This window comes from Papio anubis, chromosome 8 (assembly GCF_008728515.1).
Source record: "Papio anubis isolate 15944 chromosome 8, Panubis1.0, whole genome shotgun sequence".
Lineage (NCBI taxonomy): Eukaryota > Metazoa > Chordata > Mammalia > Primates > Cercopithecidae > Papio > Papio anubis.
This window is the reverse complement of record NC_044983.1, coordinates 112,085,419-112,108,183: the sequence shown is the minus strand read 5'-3', so window position 1 is coordinate 112,108,183 and position 22,765 is coordinate 112,085,419. Positions and strand designations below refer to the sequence as shown.

At 37.8% G+C, this 22,765-nt stretch overlaps 1 protein-coding gene across 2 annotated transcripts in view; it reads left to right on the top strand.

Annotated features, from left to right (window-relative positions):
• The window catches only part of EIF3H (eukaryotic translation initiation factor 3 subunit H), a 109,106-nt gene that overhangs the window by 5,316 nt on the left and 81,025 nt on the right, over positions 1 to 22,765 (top strand). The window lies entirely within an intron of this gene.

Genomic DNA, 22,765 nt, shown 5'->3' with positions numbered 1-22,765 from the left:
GTATGTATTCCATTTTATTATTTATACTACTCCTAGTTTATGTTCTAGTATCTTATATAGCTTATTTTAATATTGTTTTCCCCTGCCCTCTTCAGTCTCTACCATTCATACTTTTATTAAAACGTTCATTTAATGTGAACATTCAGATTTTAACTTCTTTCCTTAGATGTTTGCAGTGACTTTCCATTGAATTTAAAGCCCACCAAAATGTTGTTCTTGTTTCTTGCATTTATGATCAGGTTTACTTCCTTTCTTTCCAAGCTTTGTAGGAACTGTAAATTCCAGCCACTCAGACTACTTGTTGTTTTCTTTAATAAGTCATGCTAAAGGCCAGGCATGGTGGCTCACGCCTGTAATCTCAGCACTTTGGGAGGCTGAGGCAGGTGTATCACGAGGTCAGGAGATCAAGACCATCCTGGTTAACATGGTGAAACCCCGTCTCTATTAAAAATACAAAAAATTAGCCGGGTGTGGTGGGCGCCTGTAGTCCCAGCTACTCGGGAGGCTGAGGCAGGAGGAGGGCATGAACCTGGGAGGCGGAGCTTGCAGTGAGCTGAGATCGTGCCACTGCACTCCAGCCTGGGCGACAGAGCGAGACTCCATCTCAAAATAAATAAATAAATAAATAAATAAATAAATAAATAAATAAATAAAGTCATGCTAAAGACAGACCTAGATTCACATCCTTATTCAAGCAGTAAGCATGACCTTGCTTTTGGTTCATGAAGTTCTTTCTCTTTGAAATTCCTCTCTTTCATCATCACATATTGAATAAAAAATGTTGACTTAATCGACTTACTCTGCTTTTTAAAAAATCCTCCATATAGTTTAACTTGAATCTGTAGATGTATTCTGTTCTTCATTCATGTAACAAATATTTATTGATTGCCGACCATATGCCAGGTCTAGCTCTGCTACATGCTGGGATGTATTACAGTAACCTATATGAGATATTATATAGGTGAGCAAGGTAGAGCACAGTCCCGACTCTCATGACCATTCTCAGCCATATGTAGATGTAGATGAACCCAGAGATTAGTCTCATCCTATGTTTAGCCTGATGTTTTAACACATTTCTTCCTTCCTGGCACATTGATAGTGGCCAAGACCAATTTTTCTTATATTCTTGAACCCTTCCTTTCCTATCTTAGACCTATTTCATCAATTCCTCTGTCTCTGTAATATAGCAGTCTCTCAGTATCCACAGGGAAACCAGGACCCCTGTGTATACAAAATCTGTACATACTGAAGTCTTACAGTTGGCCATGTGGATCCCTGTGGAACTCACATATAGGAAAAGTTGGCCTTTCCTATATGCAAGGTTCACTCCCTGAACCTGTGCAGTTCAAGTCCATATTGTTTAAGGTCAACTGTATGTTCCCTTAGCACATAAACATCATCAGGACTTTTCCATATTAAAATTTTCAGCATTGTCTCTTTTAGCTCCCTGTGTTCCATTTTTTTTTTGCCCTGACTTTTTTTCCTCTTTAAGTTAATAGTTAAAGGACTATTCTATATTTGTAGTCTTTCATACTTTCTAAAACTCTATTGCTGTTAGAATCTGCCACCACAGACTTCCGCAAAGAACTGTAAAGTACATCAAAATGTTATACATGGAAGACAGTGTCTAAACATCCAGTTACCCACTGTTCAACTTGAGAAATAGAACATAAGAAGTATCTTTGAAACCCCTTCCTCTTTTTCATCCCTTCCTCCAATCCCTTCTCCCCCTATATGAATCACTATTGGTGAGCTTTGTTTTAATGATTCTTTTGTGGCTTTACCACATGGAGTATTAAACAGTTTGATTGTTTTCACCTGTCTATATGAATAAATATGAATTAAATCATAGTTTATATTCTCCTGTGTTTTGAGTCTTGATATGTCTGTCTCACACCATGATTGGTAGGACTTAGGGATGCTCCTCGACAGTTATACTAAGTACCATAATGTCAAATTATTTTCCTAAGTATTTGTACCATTTCACATTTGTCCTAGCACTTTATGAGGAATCCCATTGCTTCACATCTCTTTTATCTTTAGTATGGATAGATACCCATTTTTGTCAGTCCACTAAGTTGAAATGTTCTCTCTCAATAATCTTTTAATTGTCCATTCCAATAGACTTGTCAATGTGTCTCTTACTGTGTACCTTGCAAGAGTCAGTGCTTGGGTACTTCCTTGTGAAATGGGAGAATGGTTTAAACTGAAGGAACTTGATGGAAGGAACTCTCCAGAGGGCTTGTTTTCCAAATAAAAGTATCATTTGGAGGAGCAAAGTTATAAGCCTACCTAAGCATATCATAAAGCTGTTCAAAAGTAACTCAGAGCTAGTCTTGTGGATGGAAATGTAGTGCCTGAGTCACATTCTGCTTAAAGTTGTAACAAATACAGATGAGTTAAAAGAAAAAACCAAAAAAAAAAAAAAAAAAAAAACCAAAGATAAAGAAATGAAAGAATGGGTCTTCATTCTGTCAGGTGGTCTCATTGTTCCTAGACAAGATCAAGCTAATTCTTTCCATTAAACTTTTCATGTGGAACCCACTTTGTTCCCTAGAACATTTGAATTTTACCTTTCTTATGTTCATGAGACTCTTGCTATTCAAAGTATGATCCATGATCAGTAAGATGAGCAATGCTAGCTACACTTGAGTTTGTTAGAAATGCAGACATACAGTATCACAGAGTCTCAGGCCCCTCTCCTGACCTACACAGTCAGGTGATTTATAGCATATTAATGTTTGAGAAGAAACATTGCTGTCTTCCTTTCTCTGAACTTTCTGATGACAGCTCCTATCATTCACCTTGGTATGTGATCCATACTGTTAGTATATTTCCCCCTTCTCATTGAGATAATAACCCTTTCGAAGGCTAAAATGTAAAACATTTGTCTCCTCCACAAGTCAGTGCTTGAAACTCATTGCTATTGAAATTTCTTACCTTTTAAATTTTGTTTTCCCCTTTATGTAAGTTATCTTATTAGATGCCTTATTCCCCTGGTCTTGTAAGTAAGGTAGAGTATGTTATTAATAAATGGAAAAGTGTGAGTTACATATACAGTCAACTCTCCATATCTGTGGGTTCTGAATCCAGCAATCTCACATCCATGGATTCAACCAACCATGAATCGAAAATACTAGGAAAAAACAATTAAAAATACAAATAACCAATACAGTATAATTATTTACATAACATTTATATTCTATTAAATGTTATACACAGTCTAGGGATGATATATAGGAAGATATGCCTAGGTTACATGCAATTACTAATACCATACCATTTTATATAAAGGACTTGAGCATCTGCAAATTGTGGTATCCAGTTTCGTCCTTGTTTCTGTCTAAAACTCTTTTTACTTGTTGCTTATTTCTTCACTAGAATATCAGCTTCCTGAGAGTGGCACCCACGTCAGATTTGTTCGCTGCAGTATTTCCAAGTATCTAGAATAGTACGTTGTGTATAGAAGGCACTCAGATGTTGTGAATGAATGAATATACTGCTGTTGTGTGGAAATTTTCTTGAAAATCAATCATTAAGAAACTGGATTAGTAAATGCTTTGTAGAAATTAATAGAGTGTTGGCGAGAAAAGAGCACACAGTTGAGGATAAACTAGTTAGCTTTCTGGGCTTGTTCGTATGTCTCCATCTTTTTGTTGATTTCTTATCTGTTTGAAAAATCACTAACATTAATTGAGCACCTGTTATAAGACCCTGTACAGGGATGTTTGGTTAAACTTTGTGTTGTTTGGTTAAATTTTGTGTTAAATTTTAGATGTTGTGATCCTCACAATAACTTTGGGGATAAATGTTATTGCTACTTTACTTACCTGATGGTTATTCAAATCTAATGGAAAAATTTTGGTAGAAGTACTTTGTTGTTGTTGTTTTTTTTTTTTTTTGAGACAGAGTTTTGCTCTTGTTGCCCAGGCTGGAGTGCAATGGTGCGATCTTGGGGACTGCAACCTCCGCCTCCCAGGTTCAAGCGATTCTCGTGCCTCAGCCTCCCAAGTAGCTGGGATTACAGGCATGCGCCACCACGCCTGGCTAACTTTTTGTATTTGTAGTAGAGACGGGATTTCGCCATGTTAGTCTGGCTGGTCTCGAACTCCTGGCCTCAGGTGACCCACCTACCTTGGCCTCCCAAAATGTTGGGATTACAGTCGTGAGCCACCGCAGTGGGCTGGTGGGAGTGCTTTGTGACCTGAATCCAGTAATGTGGATTTGTAATGCCAGGCCATCACATGTGTCACTGTAGAGTTTTTGTGATACTCTTAGGAAGTTAAAGAGACTAGACAACAGCTTGTTAAATTCCATTGAAATGGAAGCTTTTGTCTGAGATCCTGTTCTGAAGTAAAATATAGTTTGGCCTTTTAATGTTTTAACAGCAAAACAATTATATGACTCTTGGCCTCTTCTTTCAGTTTTCTGACTTGAGTGATACATACGTAAGTTGTTTCACATGTGAGATAATTTTTTCAGTCAGATAATTTGAAATCCTTTCAAGCACTAAAACTTGCATATTTTAGCTATTTTAATTATATGTCTTTCTGAATTGTAATACATAATTTTCTGCTGCTTTAGTCAGAGAATATTGAACACAACCTAACCATGTTTTGATTGCATAGTATTATCATTAAGAACATGTTATTGGGCCGGGCTCCTGCCTGTAATCCCAGCACTTTGGGAGGCTGAGGTGGGCGGATCACCTGAGGTCAGGAGTTTGAGACCAACCTGGCCAACATGGTGAAACCCTGTCTCTACTAAAAATACAAAATAAATTAGCCGGGTGTGATGGCGGATGCCTGTAATCCCAGCTACTCAGGAGGCTGAGGCAGGAGAATTGCTTGAACCCGGGAGGCAGAGGTTGCAGTAAGCCAAGATCACACCACTGCACTCCAGCCTGGACGACAGATGGAGACTGTCTCAAAAAAAAAAAAAAAAAAGAAAGAACATGTTATTGAACCAGACAAGACAGTAGATCTGTCAAGAAATCCCTTCAGGTAGCCTGTTACATCTATAAGAAATGTCCCCCGTCATTTAATTTTAGGTGCCTTGAGTAGTTTATATTTCTAGTTGGTGCCTCTTTTGGTTGTTAAATTTATCTGTTTCTTATCCCCTTGCTTTTCAGGTTTTTATTTGCTGTGAGTGAAAAACCAGTTATGCAGGATTATCTCTAACCTGAGTATTTGTGAGTGAGGATTAAATTCATTATGCAGTCTGACATTTTGATCGCTTAGTTATATTTTTTGCTTAGGCAAGTAAGATATTATTGCTTACAAATAGTGACTTTTTATAATAGAAAAATCATTTAGCATACATTGTTATATCTTGGTAGCTCCAGGAACTGGGCAGACTAGTATTATCTGGATTATACATGTGATTCTCCCACTCTAGGAAGCTGAATGGCTTTTCAAAGACATAGAGTGAATATATCCTAGAACTTGAATTCAGATCACATCCAGCCATCCTTGACTCATTTTCTTTTACATTTTATAGCAGCTTCATACACTTTAAGATCCCAGTAGTTGTTACGTGTTATGTGACAGGTACTGTTTTAAGTATTGTGTATTTATTAGGGCATTGAAGCAATACAACAACTCATTAATACATCCCTATTTTATCAATGAGGAGACGTCGGTACAAATAGTTTATGTGATTTCATTAATATCTAGTTGGAGGAAATAGAAGTTAAGGTGTGTACAGAATAGTTAATCTAGTGCTTCTTGTTTGAGCATTGGGAAATACATTTTTCAAAACTCAGGTGTCTTACAGACTTCTAACTTTAAAATGCATGAGAAAACAGATATTAGAATCTTTATGTCTAATAGTCAGTCATATTGTAAAAGATTTGTAGCTTTAAGAAGTCAATTTAGTAAATATTATCAAGTTTGGAAAAATGCAACCTTAAACTGCTGAGTTCACATATTAAGATACTGGGGATCAATAGTAAAGAAAATCAGTATATTAAGGAGCATTGGGAAGAATACTGGTAGGTGTTCCTAAGTAAAGTAATTTACCTACATTAGGTAGGTGGTAATTCTTAGTCCATCTGACTTTTCCTTTTTTTTCCTTTGAGACAGAGTCTCGCTCTGTCGACCGGGCTGGAGTGCAGTGGCCCGATCTTGGCTCACTGCGATTTCCACCTCCCAGGTTCAAGTGATTCTCATGCTTCAGCCTCCCAAGTAGCTATGTGCCACCACACCCAGCTAATTTTTGTGTTTTTAGTAGAGATGGCGTGTTGCCATGTTGGCCAGACTGGTCTAGAACTTCTGGCCTCAAGCGATCCACCCACCCCGGCCTCCCAAAGTACTGAGATTATAGGGATGAGCCACCACACTGGGCCAGACTTTTCCATTTTTATGTTCCTCCCAAGATTTGGATAAACCTGCAAACATCCTGGGCCATTGGTCCTTTCCCTTAGGGTCAGACACTTTATTGAAATTCATTGCAGTTTGCTTTTTGACAGTGCTTACTTTGTGACATATATACTAGTGATGACAATCTGTCATTTGTTTCTTGTAGCTGTCTTCTTGGGTATAATTTAAGGCAGCATACACAGTACTTCTCATGGGGGAGATAACTTAAATCAGTTATGATCTCTAGGTTTGATATGAAACCTAGATATGTTTGATATGAAGATAGTGAATGACCTTTCTACTGTAATAAACAGAACCTGAATGGGTAATTTCTTACATTGTTGATATGATTTTTAGTAGTAGATATTGATTTTAATAGTTGGTAATAGTTACTGTTGAATTCCAAACTGGATGGTTTCCCAAGTAAATGGAATACGATTAAAAAATTTTAACTTTAGTTGTTACAGCAAATCTGGCCTGGGTTTATATGGTTAACACCCCAAATATCTATTTAACATTAAAAGGTGTGGGTGTACTATAAGCATTTTTTATCTTTTGCCTTCTTGTCACTTTTTGCTTCACCTGGTTTCTGTATATGATAAATTCGGATCTTTTGTTCAATATCTCAGACTTCATTGGTTTGGCTGAGCAACTCCAGGTATTTTAAGTCTTGGCAGCAATGCTCTGGACTTGCAGCTCAGTCCTAACCCACACCTTGGAGAAAAAAGCCTCTACAAAGCATGAAGCTTTGAAAAGAATCTTTGCAAGTTCTTATTTTTGTGTAAAGATTTTCTTATTTTTACTTCAAGTCTACCATAGGTCATTTCTTAGATAAAAGCTCCTAATTTTAGCACTTACAGAAAACTTGGTTGCATTTGCTTTCTTTTCAAAATTAGTTTATAATTTTTTTGGTAAAATATTTAATTTATGGTACTTGGATGTTATTTTATTTGGCAGGGTTTTAGATAATATCTTAAAGAGAATATAGCTTCCTTTTTTGTAAACTACTACTGGTAGGTAGATCATTCTTTAAAATGGTTATATCCAGTAAAGATTAGGTTTAATAGCAAAGTGTAGTGTAATTTACTTGGCTGTTTGATGACAAACTGTACTTGTTTCATCAAAACTGAAAGGGCTGAAGTGGATACTTAAATTTGCTGGACTAGTATGCCATATTCTTGATAATGTTGGTACCATGCTAAGGCATAGAAGAAAAAAAATTGGATTCGGGAAAAGTAGTGATAACTCAGTATTAACTTAGTCAAAAAATATGTATTTTTAATCCTTTGAGTCTTTGACCCTTTAAACATCAGCTGCATTTTGGCATAAAATTTTAAGATTTTCTTAATAGTACCTAAACTAGCACTTAAGTGCCACAGATGTTTGTTGTATCTTGAGGCTTACTATGAATTTTTTAAAAAATACTTTTTATATTTCCACCTCTCCCCGTCACCATCTAATTTTATTTCCTGTCCATTAGTGATACCACTGTCTACCCAAGTCATGCAGGCTTCTGGTATTGTCTTTGACTGTTTCTTGAGGTTTTCCTAAGATCACTTACTTAGTTCTTTGAGTTTATAACTACATTGTCTGTACTGTTCAGTTCTTGCTGCCTTTCTCAACTATCACCAAAGCCTGTATAACTGGTCTTAACAGCTTTTATTTTGTACTTGTACAGTGCTGCTAAGTTATCTTCTCAATGGACAGCTGTAGTCCTAAAACTCAACCCTTTGGAAAATCACTATTACACACAAAATAAAATCAAACTTTAATTCCCAACTTATTATATGTGTGTATGTGTGTATGTGCGTGTGTGTATATATGTATGTATGTATTTTTGAGATGGTATTGCTCTGTCGCCCAGGCTGGAGTGCAGTGGTGTGATCTCGGCTCACTGCAGCCTCTACCTCCTGGACTCAAGCAATCCTCCCACCTCAGCCTCCTTAGTAGCTGGGACTATAGGTGCATGTTACCACACCTAGCTAATTTTTGTTTTTGTTTTCTATTTTTAGTAGAGGTAGGATTTCGCCATGTTGGCCAGGCTAGTCTTGAACTCCTGGCCTCGAATGATTCTCCTGCCTCAGCCTCCCAAAGTGCTGGGATTATAGGCATGAGCCACTGTGCCTGGCCTATTATTGTTTTTTGAGGCAGGATCTCGCTGTGTTGCCCAGACTGGAGTGTAGTGGTGTGGTCGTGTCTTACAGCAGCTTTACACTCCTGGGCTTGAGTGATCCTCCTCCTCAGCCTTCTAGTAACTGGGACTACAGGTGTGGGCAACTTGCCTGGCTAGTTTTTTTATTATTCTTTTGTAGAGATGGGGCATCTCTATATTGATCAGGCTGGTTTTGAACTCCTGGCCTTAAGGTGATCCTCCTGCCTTGGCCTCCTGAAGCGCTAGTATTACAGGTGTGAGCCACCACCACCTGGCCTTGCCTGCCACCTTTTGTTTTCATCCTCCAAACGAAGACTTGTAGATGGTGTTTTCAAGTGTGGTTTACTGGTAGCCTTTAAAACAAAATAGAAGTATTTTCCTTTTGGAGAGAAGAAAACTCCCATTTTACATTTTACACAGAAATGCATCAGCTTCGTTTTCATTCTGAAGGCCCTCTTGACCAGAAAGAAGATGAATAACCACCTTGTGGACTTACTCTGGTGCGCTTTTTATACAGGAAACTGGAAACCCTTTTAATTTATTAAGGCTGTTTAAACACAACCATTAAACTGGTAATACATAACTATGGCACACAAATCAAAGACAAAGTAAAAGTATATAGTGAAAAGAAACTCTCACTGTCATACCTGTCTTCCAACCACCCTCTTCCCAGAGGCAATCATAGTTACTTTTCACGTGTTTCCTTCTGCATCAGGAGGCAGGAACAAATTATAATGAGAGTGCCCCCAAATCACCTAAAGTCCAGCCTTCTATTTAAGCAGTGGCCAGTGCTCCTGAATGTAATAAACTTGATTGTAACAAACTTAGAATGTGTTAGAAGGTAGATAGTTCATAACAATTCTGAACAGTTTTTTTGTTTTATGAGAAAGGAAATGAATTTTGTTTCAGCTAAGCTTTTTAATCACTCATTTTATTTTAGAAAAATTACCAACCAGGCACATGTGGGAAAATTTGCAGGTTGGTTATATATATTGAATTGGTAAAGCAGAAACTTATAAATTAAACATCTTATCAGTTAATTCTTAATTATGATTGTATATTTGTACATTTGATTGTATCATTATACTTGTGTGTGACTAATTTTTATAAGATTATTACCATTCTTTTGAATTTCTTGAGGCTAAATTCTCTATCTTCTCTTTTTCCCAACAATTATTAGTTGATTTAACTTTAAAAATGTGGACCGTCAGTGAGCATTAGATCCAAGAGAATAATAATGAATTATGCCCTTTCAAACTGAAATATTATAGAGGTTGATATTGATTAAGTGTATTGGAGCATTGTAACTAATCCCATATGTGTCAGAAGCAAAAAATCTTTTTTTCCCCCCTATTGAAGTAACTTAAATTTCTTTCACATCAAAACTTAACAGCAGTGATTTAAATCCCATTTATTGTTTGACTCAGCCAGTTATGAAATGGAACCCTATCCCACTTGAGCCATAAAATGTGTTAAATTTAAGACTAATGCAGCTTTCTGCTTTTTGAATTTACATTTTGGCAATAACTACCATCTTTGTTCAGTGTTAGAAAAAATGATCTAGGCTTAACCAAATAAGAAAACTGCCAAGTTCACGATCAGTCAGTGAAAGAAGCCAGAATTAAATGAAAGTCTAGATACTGACTTTGCAGAATATGCTAAAGGGAGATTTTACAGCATTACAGTTTCTTTGAGAATAAAAATCTTCTACAGCAATAGCTGTTCTTTGACTGTGATTGATGTGAGAAATTCAGGCTGTGGGACTTACCTCCCAGAAGCTACAAAACTGTAATAAAGCCAAGTAGGAATTGTGCATCCTGTCTGACCTCTTCTTCAACTAGGCAGTGACTGGTACAGTTTGAGCTTTGTCTTTTTTATTTCAGACTTTTAAGAAACTTATGGACTGTACTTTGTCTTTAATGATGTTTTAAGGGAAAATTACATACGGATAAACACACACGTATATAGAATATTTTGAGTAAATTTAATTGAACTCTTGACTTTTTAATGCAGATTTAAAGCATCTTGTTGTAAAACTTTGTGGTATGGGTTGTTATAAGGATAGCGTGTCCAGGTGATTGATGCGTCTTAAAAAAAATGAAAGTTTGGCATCAGTTGGGTTAATAAGTTATAATTCACCTCTTATTAGGCTGAAAAAACTTCTCTGAGGAATGAACTGTAAACATTCTGGGGAGAGAAGTGTCTGTACCATAAGGGTAACTAGGCATATTTTAGTCACTGAATGTTCCTTGGATGGACAGATGGATAGATGAATGAATGAGAATAGGTGAAATATGACAATTCTAAAAAAAAGATAGAAAAAAATTAAAGAAATCAGACTCGATGATTCTAAAAAATAAAAAGGGAGAAAAAAGAGAAGAGGTGAAATGTTTGTTTTAATAGTTGTTATAATAGTAGCTAACATTTACTGAAGACTTACTAGTAATTGTGTGCTGGGTAGTTTGAGTGTATTATTTTTTAATTTTTGCAACAGTGCTTGAGATTGGTACTGTCTTTATCTCTGTAGGAGGAAGGTGTCGCCAGGGTAGATAAGGTAACTTACCTAAGGCCACAGAGCTGGCACTCAAACTGTATTTTGGATTCTGGTTCCCAGCTCCTCAACCACTATGCTATAGGATTTTTCTGTTTGTGTAGACTACAGGGTTGGGGAGTCAGTCACACTGGTGTATACATTCATAAGAATTCATGTTTAAGCTTTTACTAAAGTTTTTTTTCTTTTACTCAAACATTACATTTTTACAAAGAAATAAAGATTTCTAGAATTACTGTGTACTAGACAACAAATGGAAGACAGCAGTGAGAGGTTTGAATGTTGGGGTTTCAGCTGGGCTTACTCACTGAATAAATAAATCACTGTCTTATAGAAGTTGTGATTCAAAGTGGGCCCTGCTGCTGAAACAATTTTTTTTTTTTTTTTTTTTTTTTTTACCATTCTTAAAAATACAATGTTCAGAATAGAATTGGAGCTAAGGGAGTTGTGATTTGACCTCAGTGGAGGAGTATGCCTGTCATCTCCTATAGAAGCAGCAGGAGTGGCAGAGAAAACTATTTCTTACTCTCTTCTCAACAATTGCCACAGTCTTATGCTACTGGGCATACAGTTACATAAGTGCTTGATATTACACAGTTTGGAGCTCACGTCCATTGTGTTCATGTATTTTGAGAGACTTCGTGACATAAATGTGTTTGATTCTGTAGTCTAAATGCTCAATTTTGGGAGTTGGGAAAGAACTGTTTACCTGCTTAATGTTACAGATTCTGTAAACCAGTGCTATTCAAAGTACGAGGAATGGTTTGGGAACACTGGCCTGCACAGAATAAACACAGGGTTAAGACTGAGTGTTTAGAAACTTTTATTATAGTAGTTTGACACTGCTGTGATATCCAAGTGATATCCCTGGACTTGTGTGTGTGTGTGTTTTTTTTAATTTTCATCTTTCTAGTAAGTAATTTTTATTGTAATTTACTAAAGTATTGGTCTGTGATAGATTGGGGGAAAATGGGTTCTTCACCTCTGATAACTTGAGAAGCATTGTTGTAAACTATTTTCGTGTCTGTTTTGGCTAATAGCATCTTTCTGTAACCAGAGTTGCTGAGACCAGCTCTGTCAGGGAGACCCTAACCCAGTGGTGCTAGAGGAATTAGACACACATGCAGAAACATGGAGTGTGGAGTGGGAAATCAGGGGTCTCACAGCCTTCAGAGCTGAGAACCCAGAACAGAGATTTACCCACATATTTATTGACAGCAAGCCAGTGATAAACATTGTTTCTATGGGTTATAGATTAACTAAAAGTATTCCTTAAGGGAAATAAAGGGATGGGCAGAAATAAAGGGATGGCTCTGGCTAGTTATCTGCAGCAGGAGCATGTCCTTAAGGCACAGATCGGTCATGCTGTTGTTTGTGGTCTAAGAACGCCTTAAGGGGTTTTCCGCCCTGGGTGGTCCAGGTATTCTTTGCTGTCATTCCAGTAAACTGTAAACTGACTACCTTCCAGTGTGGCGTCAAGGCCATCAGAAGCATGTCACAGTGCTGCAGAAGTTTTGTTTATGGCCAGTTTTGGGGCCAGTTTATGGCCAGATTTTGGGGCCTATTCCCAGCAAGAGTAATAATTTAAGAATTTAATTGAACTGTATTTAAAATAGTATTGTGACCACTGAATACCATTAGATTTACTTAATTTTTAAATTAGTTTTAGTGGTAAAACATTTTAATAATTCAGTGTTTTCGAATACTGTGAACTGTTTAAAAAGATCAACAGGTTGTAACCTCAGCATTCCGTAGCTCAGCTTTATAAAGCAGGCTTAAAAATGATAGGTGGTATGGTTCTAACAGTTTAAAGTTACTTCTGTCCCTAATTATTTTAGTAGGGCTTTTCAGCAGATCCTTATCGTGTCTGTTACAAAGATGATGGGAAGCCTGCTTTTCCTGGTGAAGGTTTATTGTAATAAATTTGGACAAATTGTTCAATTGTTGAAGCATAGGTTAGGCTTCTCTTAAACAGGCCTCTCTGCTTGTTGAAAACCAGGCCAGATGTTAGTTACCTCTTTAAGTTGATGGTGTGTGTATGTGTGCATATTTTCTGGCAATTTGTATATGTGTGTGCAGTGATATTCACAGAGTTAAAGAGGAGTCAGGTTAACAAGAGATGAGAATTTAAAATCAGCAGGTGCTTTGGCTTGTAGTGTGTGGGCTTCTTTTTCTTATCCTTTCAAGTCTTAACTGCTTCATTCAGCTCATATTTTACAGATGTAAAGGGACCTGTTAAAATCAAGATATATTATGTCTCCATCATTGTCAACCTCAGTAGCACTGTCAGAAAAAAATGAAACATTAGTTTGTTCTATTTTGTGAAACTCCACATAGCAAATCACAGTTATTGCTGTATTTTAAAAATCTTTTTCCTTAGTTTTTTTATTTGATGCTTTTTGAATTAAAAACAAACACATGCTCAATTCTATTATAACTAAAATACAGATATATAAAGGAACAAGTATGTCCGTCCATACCCATTCTTCTTTTTTTTTTTTGAGATGGAGCCTCACTCTGGAGTCGCCCAGGCTGGAGTGTAATGGCGTGATCTCGGCTCACTGCAACCTCCTCTTCCTGGGTTCAAGTGATTCTCCTGCCTCAGCCTACAGAGTAGCTGGGACTACTGGTGCACACCACCAGGCCTGGCTAATTTTGTGTGTGTTAGTAGAGATGGGGTTTTACCATGTTGCCCAGGCTGGTCTTGAATTTCTGAGCTCAGGCAGTCTGCCCAATTGGACCTTCCAAAGTGCTAGGATTACAGGCATGAGCCACCCACATCCTGCATCATTCTTCTTCATTCAAACACATAACTACATGTAGGTAGTAAGTTTTTATTACCGTTAATTTTTTTTTTTTTTTTTTTTGGTTGAGACAGAGTCTTGCTCTGTTGCCCAGGCTAGAGTACAGTGGCGGGATCTCGGCTCTCTGCAGCCTCCGCCTCCCAGGTTCAAGTGATTCTCCTGCATTCAGCTTCCGGCGCAGCTGGGGTTACAGGTGCCAGCCATCATGCCCGGCCAATATTTTGTATTTTTAGTAGAGATGGGTTTCACCATGTTGGTCAGACTGGTCTGGAACTCCTGACCTCAGGTAATCGGCCCGTGTCAGCCTCCCAGAGTGCTGGAATTACAGGCACCAGCCACTGCACTCGGCCCTATTAATTTTTAAAACTTTCTTTTTGGGTTATGGGCTTTTTTGGGAATTTGAAGAATGACAAAGTCCCCCCCCCCCCCCCCAGGGAAATGCCTTCAAGTACACATATAGAAAATATTGCTGATGATTTTAAGAGGTTCATAGATCTTTTCAAGCACATATCTGCCCTTCAGGTTTGAATGTTTGCTTTTAGGGCTTGCATACTTTGAGAAGTACGCTTTTTGATATAGAATATTGGGTAGTGTGAATTTAAAAAAAAATCATGTCTTTTTGGGCAGGGGGATGGTAAGTATTTTAACGTTTTCCAGTTTCTCTGAATTTGTTTTACATAAGCAGGCTTTTCTAGGAACAAATTATCTATGGTCTAAATAATCTCATTAAATTCTGAAATACTGTAAACAGGAAAATTCTAAGTAGCATACTTTGTCTTCTACAATAATACAATTTATTTTCGGTGACCTAGGTTTATTAAAAACAGTCAATAGATATTTATTTTATATTATACATAATAGGTGGGGTTGTAGTTGTGGTTTTTAGCTTAGCTCTTTGGGTATTATAGCATCTCAGGGGATCTTTGAATTCTGAAATTGAGAGTAAAATTGGGAGTCAGCGCATGTATGAATTGTTTCTTCATCAGACTTTTAAAGTGTGTATGATTTTGCTCAGTTACGGTATTATTTATACACAACAAATTCCACTTTTTTTTTTTTTTTTTTTTTTTTTTTTAGACGGAGTCTCGCTCTGTCGCCCAGGCTGGAGTGCAAAGGTGCAACCTCCACCTCCCCGGTTCAAGCGATTCGTCTGCCTCAGCCTCCCAAGTAGCTGGAACTATAGGCACGTGCCACCATGCACAGATAATTTTTTTGTATTTTTTGTAGAGATGGGGTTTCACTGTGTTAGTCAGGATGGTCTCAATCTCCTGTCCCCGTGATCCTCTGGCCTCAGCCTCCCGAAGTGCTGGGATTACAGGCATGAGCCCCTGCGCCTGGCAATTCCACTCATTTTAAATGCACAGTTGGATGAACTTTAGTAATTGTAAACAATTGCTTAACTGCTACCACAATCAAGATGTATTAATAGAATAGTTTCCCACTTGGAGAGTTTCCTGGTATCCTTCTGCAGTCGGTATTTGCCTTCTCACCTTGGCCCTAGGCAACCACTTATCTGTCAGCTTCCTGTTACTATTGTTTTGCCTTTTCTAGAATTTCTTTTTTTTTTTTTTTTTTTTGAGACGGAGTCTCGCTCTGTCGCCCAGGCTGGAGTGCAGTGGCCGGATCTCAGCTCACTGCAAGCTCTGCCTCCCGGGTTCACGCCATTCTCCGGCCTCAGCCTCCCGAGTAGCTGGGACTACAGGCGCCCGCCACCTCGCCCGGCTAGTTTTTTGTATTTGTTAATAGAGACGGGGTTTCACCGTGTTAGCCAGGATGGTCTCGATCTCCTGACCTCGTGATCCGCCCGTCTCGGCCTCCCAAAGTGCTGGGATTACAGGCTTGAGCCACCGCGCCCGGCCTAGAATTTCATATAAATGAAATTATATGTGTAGTACATAACATTTTGTTTAACTTCTTTCACTTGGTATGTTTTTGAGATTCCTTCCTGTTTTGTCTATTGATATTTTATTCCTTTTTATTGTTGAGTATAATTCCATAGAACAGATATACGGGTTGAACATCCCTAATTGGAAAATCCAGAATTTGAAAAGTTCCAAACTGTGAAACTTTTTCAGCGCTGACATGATGCCACATTGGAAAATTCTATACCTCACTTCATGTGATGGATCGTTGTCAAAACACAGGTGCACACCACACAGTTTATTCGGGGTCTCCAAGGGGAAAGAGACCCTCCCAGTCTCCTTCAGCTATGTTACGAAGTTTTTTTTTTCCTGTATGCCCAGATTGCCCCCTGCAAGCGTACCTGCAGAGCATGATAAAGTGGGGGCTTGATACATCAACAGCAGATTCCCCATGATGATCCACATGGGGCCAAGATGACCTATCTGCATTACTCACTGTGTGGTGGTGGTGGTGGTGGTGTTTTTGCTTATTCTCTGCCCTGTGGTGTAAAGATAGGGTTGAAAATGCAAATATTCCAAAATCTGGAACACGTGTGGTCCCAAGCGTTTTGGGTGAGGGATATTCAACCTGTGCTGCAGTTTATTTATTCATCTGCATTTGGTGGTTTGGGTTGCTTCCAGTTTTTAGCTCTTATGAATGTCTACCATGAACATTTGTATGTTTTTATGTCTTTGGATGTTTTTATTTCTCTTGGGTAGATTCCTGGGACTAGGTATAGTCATTTGGTGCGTTTATGTTTAGCTAATAAGATATTGTAGTTACTGTTTTCTGCTTCCACACTAGCAATTTTCATAGAGTTGAAGCTTTTTAGAAAGGTCTCACTTTCTACTTTCGTGGCTCAGACAAGTTCAAAACTCCATATCCTGGCCCAAGAACAGATTGGATTATTACTCGGCTCGTGGATTTTGCTGATTGTGTCTAGTCTGATGTATTTTGGGGTGTGACAGCATCAATTTGCAGGTCCTGAAAGTCCCATATGTTTCTTAAATCATTTTCTTTTTACCTCTGAACTTTATTGGAGTTGCAGCCTTTATTAGAGGAATTCTGGTGTTAGCTTCATAGAGATGCCTACTAGGTAAAGATTGACCCTGACCTTGGCATCAGGAATATGCATATTGCTAATTGAAAGCTATGGTAACTTTTCCTGAAAGGGTTTTACTAGTATATTGTATTTTATAATTCATTAACAAAACATAAATGAAATTGGTAGCTTTGAATTACTTAATGTTATTTTAAGATATAACTATTCCTGCTTGTCATGGTGGCTCACGCCTGTAATCCCAGCGTTTTTGGAGGCCCCGGGCGGGTGGATCACTTGAGGCCAGGAGTATGAGACCAGCCTGGCCAATATGGTGAAACCCCGTCTCCCCTAAAAATATGAAACAAACTTAGCTGGGTGTGGTGGCAGGCACCTGTAATTCCAGCTACTAGGGAGACTGAGGCAGGAGAATCGCTTGTACCTGGGAGGCAGAAGTTGCAGTGAGTTGGGATCGTGCCACTGCCCTCCAGCCTGGGTGACAGAGCGAGATCCTGTCTCGAAAACACACAACTTTATGCCAGTAAGTGGGGCTATTATTTATCTAACAGTTCCTTTAGTAAAAATGTGAATGTGTATCATTCCCACGCTAGTGCTTATCCGTCTAGAGACCTTTTTCTTCCCCTAAAATACAACTTGTGTGCTTTATGAAATGTAAATATTAGCATTTTTATTTAAAAGATTAAAAATCCATAGTCATCAAGTATTCTCTTCTCCCAAGTTTTCCTAGGGCTGATGGCTTGTTCTTCAGTTCTCTGGTCAGGTATCCTCTCAGAAGCCCTTCCTGGATTCCCCTCAGTTAAGGCTGCCTCCCTGCCCCTCCTCGTTACATTTCTCCTTTTCTTCTTAGCAATTTCCACAATCTGTAATCACATTAATTTTCCTAATTGTCATTCTAGAATAGTGGTTCCTAAAGTGTGAGGATCTTGGACACCCTTTTAGAGAGTCTCCAAGGTCAAAACTTATTTTCATAATAACACATAATTTGTCATTTTAACTCTCATTCTTTCACGACTGTTTGATGGAGGTTTCCAGATGCTACATGATGTGTGTGATATCATAAAGGATTGACTGCAAGAACAGATATGATTATCCATCTGTTTTCTATTAAACCAGATATTAAAAAGATTTACAAAAATGTAAAACTACGTCTCTCCTCTCCTGGATTAAATTGTTTTTTGAAAATGTAAATTTTTTACAAAAATGTGAAACGTTGTTGTTCTTATATCCTGATAAAATTACCTTGTTTTATAAAATATTTTTTCATTAAAACATAGTTTATATTAGCATGTAATGCATTTATTTTTATTTTTTTTCAAAACTTCCAATAGAAGTTATTTTTAAGAGAAATAAATATTTCAGACATTTCTTGGTCTGAATTTCTGATATGCAGATATCAATGTATAAGATTTTTGAGGGGTCCATGAAAATTTTAGGGATTTTTAAAATGTTTTAAGAGTTTTTTTTTTTTTTTTAATTTTAAAGGGCCTTGAAATAACATGAAATATCTTTAGTCTTTGTTCTTGTTCCTGTCACACTGTTCCCCAAACCTTTAGGATTTCCTGAGTGATAGGACTGTCTTTTATTCGTAATGCTTCCCCTTTGGTCACACCTGAGTTAATGCTGATGAGATGGTTTGGGTCAAGCCCCTCAGGATGGGGCTAGTCACCCAAAAGAGCAAGTGATTAGCGGGTTGGAACCTTCAGCCCCACTGACCTCTGGAAAGGAGGGTAGCTGGGCTGGAGATTAAGCTCCATCCATTAAGCTCTGTAAAAACTCTTGTACAAGATTTGATGAGCTTTTGGGTTTCCAAACACTTGAAGGAGCTGGGAGGATGAAGGCCCAGAGAAGCTCTGCCCCCTAACCTCAAATACTTTGTCCTGTGCATCTCTTCATCTGGCTTTTCATTTGTATCCTTTGTCATGTCCTTTATAATAAACTGATAAATGCAAGTAAAGTGTTTCTCTGAATTCTGTGAGTCATTCTAGCAAATTATTGAATCTGAGGAGGGTTTTGTGGGAACTCCCGATTTATCGCTGGTTGGTCAGACGTACTGGAGGCCTGGATTTGGAATTGGCATCTGAAGTGAGGGCAGTCTTGTAGGACTGTGCCCTTAACTTTTGGAATCTGACACTAACTTCAGGAAGATAGTGTCAAAAATTGAATTAAATTGTAAGATACCCAGCTGGTGTTTGGCGAATTGAAGAATTACATGGTATAGAAAGAACCCACACATCTGGTGTCAGCAGTGTGTGAGAGTAAAGAGAAACAGTGTGTTTGAGACTTGCTGTTCTAAAAAATATGAGCCCCATGAAAGTAAGACCTATGTGTTTGATTTAGTTTCATATTTCCAGGGCCTGGCAGAGGTGACTGATCTGAAAAGTCACTCAGTAAATATCTAAGTGAATGAATGAATGAATGAATGAATGAAGGAATGAAAGAAGTCAAAATAACAGAAGTCTAGTGATTCTATGCAGAAAGATTTCAAATCTTTCTGTAGTTACTGATCTATGCAGACATTATGTTTGATGGGAAATTATTCTAGTTCATCAAAAAACTATAATATTTATTTTGGTCAAATTTGAACTGTTCCCTGCCATGGAACTGAGTCTTTGATATGATTTTGATAGGGAGGTCTTAGAGATTCTGTTAAATCTTTTCCTTTAGGAAGGATGGAAGATTTTACCTGCCATTCTTAACTCTTCTAAATTTTAGATTTATTGAATTAATAGTGTTATTTATTTGGCTATTTTAGATTGGCATTTATATTTTATCCTATAATACAGAGAATACTTGTCAGAGAAGTTAAATCCTTTCTTGCTTTTAGATTTTCGGGCAAAAGTCTAAAAATCTAATCTAATAGGTTTAGATTTTTAGATTTAAAAATCTAAAATCTAATAGGTTTTCTTTTCTTTTTCTTTTTTTTTTTTTAAAGCCAGACAGTTTAAAAAATAGCTTTGTGTTCATTAGAGATTGCGTAATTGTCTGCTTTGCTTTTTCAAATAGTTTCACTGAATAATGAACAATAGTAGAAAACTGTTCCCTTCAGGGTAATTTCAGCAGATAGGACATCTGTTTACTGTCTTGCAGGTTGGGATTCCTTGAAGATCTGCCCAACTTGAGACTGTGTAAACTTCAGAAATCTGGGAAACGGTTTGAGAGGCAACTGACCTAATCAGAGAACAATACTTACTGTTTAGGGCACATAGAGTACGTTAAGCATTTAGACCCAGAACGGGACAAAGTTTCAGAAGGTGTAGAAGAATTTGATGAGTTAGGTTTTACTGGCAAGTTTGCTTCTCTCCCTTGAGGCATAATTCATAGTAGAATCCTCATTTACCCACTAATTTATAGGATAAACAAATCTAGTCAGCAACGGTTTATAACAGTCTTAGATATGGGGTCAGATCCTAAGGTGTCTTACTGTGCTGCAGAAAGCATGAATATTTCAAGATGGGTTGCTGGTATTACCTTCCCTCTTGTTTATATGTTGTAGAGATTCTTCCAAGTACGGCTTGAATTCCTCTTATTAGGGTGATATTTATGCTTATTTATAAACAACATACTCACTTTTGGGTCTGTATTTCTCAGTGCCTTCACTTTTCAGCACCCCACGAAGTCTTAAAACAGAGGAAAGGAAATTGGGGTTTGACCAGCAGTGTATTGTAGTCATTTGAGGAGTTACAACAAAATGAAAACCAAGGAAAGCTAGGCCGTATAACTTCATTAAAAGTTAGAATTAAATAGGATGTTAGAGTAAGTTGGAGAAACTGAAAACAGACACCGCCCACCAAACCCAGTATAGGAACCCACCCCATATCAGTTAGCTGAATTTCAGGAGTGTGCTCAGGCATTAGTATACTTTAAAGCTCCCCAGATGGCTCTAATGTGTATGCAGAATGAGGACCCCTCTTCATTTATCTAAAAAAAGCTCTTTAGGTGATTTTGCTTAGCTGAGAATGAGTAAATAGGGCTCGTGAGTGTATATGTATCACAAATGCGGGGTCATTTGTGATACATGTAAACAAAATATAACAGGAGAGTGTTTTTGTTTTGAAGAATGGTTAAGCTTTCCATGTGTCTTTTTCAGCCTTTGCTGTTATCACCATGTTTGGTGCGCTCAGCTTGGTGTCACTCATTTATTGTGAAGTAATTAGAAGTGCTTTGGACTCAGAAGTCAGATCTCACTTCCCTGGCTGGATTCCCTGTCAGCTTATCTCTGTTTCCTTATGTAAAATGGGAAAATAATATAACTGACTTCATAGGGCAGTTGTAAGGATTCAGTGAGTCATTGCGTGTAAGACACTTAGTGGTCTTAGCTTGACATATCATAAGTGATTGATAAGTGTTTGCCATTCATTCCTTCAGCAAAATATGTTTTGAGTATCTTTTATGTGCCAGTATCTGTGTTAGGTGTTGAAGATGTGGTGAGTAAATCATCCTTTCATTTTTATGGGAACCTTTACAAGGGGAGACAATGAGCGCATTGATTCTGTCTCTTATTAAAGATACTTCAAATCTATGAAACTTTGAAATACATATACATGGGAAATTCTTGGTTATCTATGTAGAGTAGCAGAAGTATGTATGTCATTTAGTTCTATTGAATCAGGAATTTCCTTTCCTTTTAACATCTAAATCAATGTCCACAACCTTTCTGGCACCAGGGACTAGTTTCGTGAAAGACAATTTTTCCACGCAGGGATAGTTGTGGGGAGATGAGAGGATGGTTTCTGGACGACACTGTTCCACCTCAGATCGTCAGGCATTAGATTCTCCAAAGGAGCGTGCAACCTAGATCCCTCACATGTGCAGTTCACAATAAAGGTTTGTGCTTCTATGAGAATCAGTGCCACTGGTCACCTGACAGGAGACGAGCTTAGGCAGTTTACCTCCCGCTGTGCAGCCAGGTTGCTATCAGGACACGGAGCAGTACCCGAGCAGTACCCGTCTGTGGCCTGGGGGTTGGGAACCCCTGCTCCAAATGAATCCTACTCTAAGGCATCTCCACGACATTATTTCTTGAACTAAAGAATTGAGGTTTTAGTGTGTATGTAGGAAGTGGGACGATCATAAAGTGTCACAATGAAGAATGAGCTAGCTTAGTTTTGATAATAATGGTTTTTTTTTTCCTGAGTACTTTATCAGATTATATTAAAATGACAAGATCGTAAATATTAAAGTTGGAAATTATTTTAGTGATCGAGTCTTTCCTGAATGCTTTCTTTTTTGGACAGCCTTAGAGTTGAAATCTTCTTTCCAGAAACTATCACCTGTGGTCCTTAGGTTTTACCTTCAAAGTAAGACTAATCCTCTAGCAACCAAAGAGCTCTTCAGTGTTTGGAAAGTGCTTTTTTTGAGTGTCCCTTGCCTAGAGAGAGATTTGCATTAATTTTACTGGTTCTCGTCATAGGATTTTAAGCTTTCTCTCTTGTAATTACCCTTTTCTGTGGATTCTTACTCATACTGATTGTTTTTTGTGTTTTTCTCATTTCTTAGTTGGGTACTGTTACTGGTAAATTTTCTCTTGGGTCATTGTGAAGAACTGAGGATAACAGTTCAGTGATGTTGAAAGAGTGAGACAATTATTTCTTTTACTTGGAGCACTGTATTCTATTGATAATACATAAAATTGCATTGGCTCTTTGGCAAGCATGTCAAGCCTGGTGTGCTGTTTGGTTACGTTATCCTTACTGATCCCTTTAGAATTCACTTTTGTTAGAGTTAAGACAGTTTTCAATATAGTTTGAACTGTAAAAACTTGTTTTAAAATATATTAATTTTTTTGTTGCTATTTTCTTCGTTACTGGAAATGAGGTTATTTTCACCTGGCTTCTTTATGAAACTGTGCTGGTACTAGTCACCAGTATTCTCTTTTGCATATGTAGGAATCAGCTGTTTAGGAATCACTTCTACAATTTGTCTGAAGAACTGTGTTAA